Genomic DNA, 5,841 nt, shown 5'->3' with positions numbered 1-5,841 from the left:
GATGTTTTAAGTTTATTAAGTCAGCTGTCCTCGTTAGTAACCTACAACTAGTTGTCCAACGTTAGATGTACAGAAAAAAATTGATATATATTATCTTGAATCAATCAACGACCCAGTGTATACACATCTCAGGCTAGATCACAACCTCAACCCTGTATAGCTAACTCCCACATTACTGCATATAGAGTGTCTATGGTTGTTCCAAATAATATATACACATGGGTCGATATGATATGTCAAAACATTTGCATACGTGTCTATGGTATCCCAAGATTACATAATATATTAGAATACATGTATAATACAATATAAGTTAGCTAGGATATGATTAATATAGATTTGTTACCAATTTTCACGTTGCTACAACAAGAAAAATTATCCAATCTTGTTTTACCCATAACTTCTTCATTTTAAATCCGTTTTGAGTGAATCAAATTGCTATGGTTTCATATTGAACTCTATTTTATGAATTTAAACATAAAAATTATAGGTTTATAGTCGGAAATATAAGTTACAAGTCATTTTTGTAAAGGTAGTTATTTCAGTCGAAAGAACGACGTCTAGATGACCATTTTAGAAAACATACTTCCACTTTGAGTTTAACCATGATTTTTGGATATAGTTTCATGTTCATAATAAAAATCATTTTCCCAGAAGAACAACTTTTAATTCAAAGTTTATCATAGTTTTTAATTAACTAACCCAAAACAGCCCGCGGTGTTACTACGACGGCGTAAATCCAGTTTTACGGTGTTTTTCGTGTTTTCAGGTTTTAAATCATTAAGTTAGCATATCATATAGATATAGAACATGCGTTTAGTTGATTTTAAAAGTCAAGTTAGAAGGATTAACTTTTGTTTTCGAACAAGTTTAGAATTAACTAAACTATGTTCTAGTGATTACAAGTTTAAACCTTCGAATAAGATAGCTTTATATGTATGAATCGAATGATGTTATGAACATCATTACTACCTCAAGTTTTCTGGATAAAGCTACTGGAAATGAGAAAAATGGATCTAGCTTCAAAGGATCCTTGGATGGCTTGAAAGTTCTTGAAGCAGAATCATGACACGAAAACAGTTCAAGTAAGATTTTCACTCGAAATAAGATTGTTATAGTTATAGAAATTGAATCAAAGTTTGAATATGAGTATTACTTTGTATTAGAAAGATATCTTACTATAAATAAGAAAGATTTCTTGAGGTTGGATGATCACTCTACAAGATTGGAAGTAAGCTAGCAAACTTGGAAGTATTCTTGATTTTATGAAACTAGAACTTGTAGAATTTATGAAGAACACTTAGAACTTGAAGTTAGAACTTGAGAGAGATCAATTAGATGAAGAAAATTGAAGAATGAAAGTGTTTGTAGGTGTTTTTGGTCATTGGTGTATGGATTAGATATAAAGGATATGTAATTTTGTTTTCATGTAAATAAGTCATGAATGATTACTCATATTTTTGTAATTTTATGAGATATTTCATGCTAGTTGCCAAATGATGGTTCCCACATGTGTTAGGTGACTCAAATGGGCTGCTAATATCTGATCATTGGAGTGTATATACCAATAGTACATACATCTAAAAGCTGTGTATTGTACGAGTACGAATACGGGTGCATACGAGTAGAATTGTTGATGAAACTGAACGAGGATGTAATTGTAAGCATTTTTGTTAAGTAGAAGTATTTTGATAAGTGTCTTGAAGTCTTTCAAAAGTGTATGAATACATATTAAAACACTACATGTATATACATTTTAACTGAGTCGTTAAGTCATCGTTAGTCGTTACATGTAAGTGTTGTTTTGAAACCTTTAGGTTAACGATCTTGTTAAATGTTGTTAACCCAATGTTTATAATATCAAATGAGATTTTAAATTATTATATCATCATGATATTATGATGTACGAATATCTCTTAATATGATATATATATATATATATATATATATATATATATATATATATATATATATATATATATATATATATATATATATATATATATATTAAATGTCGTTACAACGATAATCGTTACATATATGTCTCGTTTCAAAATCATTAAGTTAGTAGTCTTGTTTTTACATATGTAGTTCATTATTAATATACTTAATGATATGTTTACTTATCATAATATCATGTTAACTATATATATAACCATATATATGTTATCATATAGTTTTTACAAGTTTTAACGTTTGGGAATCACCGGTCAACTTGGGTGGTCAATTGTCTATATGAAACCTATTTTAATTAATCAAGTCTTAACAAGTTTGATTGCTTAATATGTTAGAAACACATAATCATGTAAATAACAATTTCATTTAATATATATATAAACATGGAAAAGTTTGGGTCACTACACGTAGATGCAACGGAAATGATAAACACTATATTGACCTCACGAGCATACCAATGAACCATACTCAATCACCTCCATAGCTATAACCCATAATTTCCTTAATCCTATCCCACTCAAAAAACAATTTCAAAATCACTCGGACAGCACTCCGTCGTAATATTTTATGTATAATAATAATATCTTGAAATAATACGGAGTAAATATATATGTAAATCGATTGAGAGATTTTAGAGAAAAATATTTTAAAGTTTCTATGAAATAATGAAGCCTATTGAATTCTATTTATAATAGATTTTTAAATTATTAAAGTGAATTATTAAAGTATGAATTATTAAAGTAAATTATTAAAGTATGAATTATTAAAGTGAATTATTAAAGTATGAATTATTAAAGTGAATTACTAAAGTACGAATTATTAAAGTGAATTATTAAAGTTAAAGTAAAGTAAAAATAAAGTAAAGGTAAAGTTTAAGTATAGTAAAAGTATAAAACTATGTACGTATAATACGCGTATAAATATATATATTATTAATATTAATTTAAATAGTTATATATATGTAATAAAATAAAATATAAATATCGTTATCTTTATCATACTAGTTAAGTAATGAGTTGTCAAAAGTGGTTCTAGATATTTATAAAAGTTATATACGTTTTAATAATAAAGTTCTTTTTAAACTGAAAACGTTTTTGTACGTTTGAAACTAAATAGATCAATCGAGTCTTTATGAGATTCAATCTTCCACTATCCTTTGTCTAGTTCTCAATGATTGACAATTTGTTCTTATTTATAAATCACTTTACCATATTCCGAATATTGTTAAAATGGAAAGATTTCTCAAATCAACGTGGGCCTTTCAACAGAGACTTGTAATCATAATTCAATATATCTGATAATTCAATTATTTGATCTTATCTTCTAATTCCATTGATAAATATTTTGAAATAGATACAATCATATAAAGTATTTAATCTAATATTTTGTTTACGTTTCAAGTTATAATATATATACACATATACATATATAATCATATTCGTTTAATGGTTCGTGAATCGTTGGAACTTGGTCGAGGTTAAATGAATGTATGAACATATTTTAAATTTCTTGAAAGTTAACTTAACAAATATTGCTTATCGTGTCGGAAACATATAAAGATTAAAGTTTAAATTTGGTTGGAAATTTCCGGGTTGTCACATGTGAGTCCTCTTACCACTGTCCAATTTTTAGATCCTAACTCGATGTCATATGACTGTGGCGACAGTTCATGCGTGAGTAGGTTAGAAATTTTAGCACGTCGTTACGAAGGCGTAGTGATTTTCGGAAGGCTATAAATCCTAAGCCGTATATCGGATTGATGGAATTCATCACATAAACAAAGTCACAAAACCCATTTTGTAGTATATAAATTCGTGTATGTGTGTATGTAACAAGCGGAAGCATTTTAAAGTTTATGCATGTATAGTTTAACCTTTTCAACATGAATTCCATTTATAGATCTAGTCTTGAAAATATACTAAAATGTAAATAGAGCTAGTTAGGAGTTATACCTTCTCCTAAAATGGAGGTAGAAGCAAGATGAAGATGATGAATAGCAAGCTTCTAACTTGAAACCTCAAGAGATAATACCCACAAGCCTTAATCTAACAACACCCTTGTATGTAGTTAGGATTTTTGACACCAAATAAGCTTGAAATCAAACTTGAAGAATCCCTTTTGTTCTCCCTTGAATTCGGCCAAGAAATGGAGGAGGGAGGAGTTTTTGGTTTTTCAAATTTGCAAGTAATGAAGTGTGTGAGAATGTGCAAAAGGTGTAGTATCAAATGGAGAGTTTAAACAACCAAGACAAGGCATGGGGTGGCTTGTCTTGGAGCCTTAAAACCGCCACCCCCACCATTGGTTAGAAAATATTTTATTTTTCTTTTATTATTCAAATTAATAAGATTAATTTGTGGAGGAAAATCCCATTTGATACTTACACATAATTCTTTATAAAACCCATTATAAAGATAAGTAAATATATTTATTTACTTGTAAATTATAAAACTTATAAGCCACTTACAAGTTGTCCATTTGTTACTTGCACATATACTTAATTTTATAACCATTTTATAAAATTATCACACTTACATTTATAATTATCCAAATAATTATTCAAGCATGTTATCTTTAGAAAACCAATTTCTAAAGTCAAAGTGTCTAGTATTTATTTTAAAGATCCATTCATTAAAACAAATACTTTTAAAGTGTTGTCGGCTTGTTATTGGGTATGACCCGACTTGAATCATAACATATTGGCCACATTAATCAATTATGTCTCTCGGCATATGAAATACCTTCAATCTCCCACTTGCACGAGAAACATAAGGAATTAATGCAAGTCACGGATACCACCTAACGACCGTCCATCACCCCCAATGTGTTATGACTTGGTGCCATTCAATAACATCATCCCTTTCGAGTTCCCATCTCGAATATGATTTAGGTGAATCTTTCAATATATCCTTTCGTCCTAGATGTCATGTCAAATCCAAGAGACATAGAGTGATCACTCTCTTATAGATCTAACTTTATCAGGCCTTAGACATCCGACTCTCAACGAATAAGAGGGACAAATTCCATCTTGACTACATACGTCCTAGATACTACACTTCGTACAATACCTGAAGCCTCCTTTATGTACTACCATGTTTCAGAATAGCGAAGGAAAGAATCAAGGCACAATATTCGGTGAATGTCTGAACCCAATATGTGTCTCAGGTCAGAGGATGTAATGATATTCTCCTTTACTCAAGATTACACGTGATCAACCACAAAGGCACCATATAGTAAATCTTGAGAGCGGGTCTTCCAATATTTGTGTCCCACAAATATCTATGAACCTTGGTTGCAACCTTGTCCCACATTCACCATTTGAATGCTAACCAATCCAAGTTCATAATAGTCTAGACCTCACACTTGTTCCCACAAATGTGATCAACTACGGAATTCAGAATAATAGTTTATTCATGGATAAAATATGCAAAATTGGAACATGACTCATAAATAAATTAATACCATAATTATATTAATGAGTTTGAACTAATTTGTTCCGTTACAATACATAAAATAGATCAATTCCAATCACTAGAATATCGAAGCCCTAATGCACAAACATGTCCCTCATGTTTTGGCCCATGTAAAAGCTTCGTGAGGGGATCTGCAACATTTTGATCTGTGTGAACCTTGTGAATACATATCTTTCCCTTTTCAACCTCATCCCTGATGTAGTTGAATCTCCGCTCAATGTGATAAGTCTTTTGATCAGCACGAGGTTCCTTGATTTGAGCAATCGCACCCTCGTTGTCACAAAAGATCTCAAGAGGGTCCTGAATGGAAGGGACCACTCCTAAGTCGTCGATGAATTTCTTCATCCATGCAGCTTCCTGAGCTGCCAATGAGGCGGCAATGTACTCAGACTCTGTAGTGGATAACGCAACAACT

The sequence above is a fragment of the Rutidosis leptorrhynchoides genome, chromosome 9, assembly GCF_046630445.1.
Source record: "Rutidosis leptorrhynchoides isolate AG116_Rl617_1_P2 chromosome 9, CSIRO_AGI_Rlap_v1, whole genome shotgun sequence".
Lineage (NCBI taxonomy): Eukaryota > Viridiplantae > Streptophyta > Magnoliopsida > Asterales > Asteraceae > Rutidosis > Rutidosis leptorrhynchoides.
The sequence above is the reverse complement of the archived record's forward strand: the minus strand, read 5'-3'. Positions refer to the sequence as shown.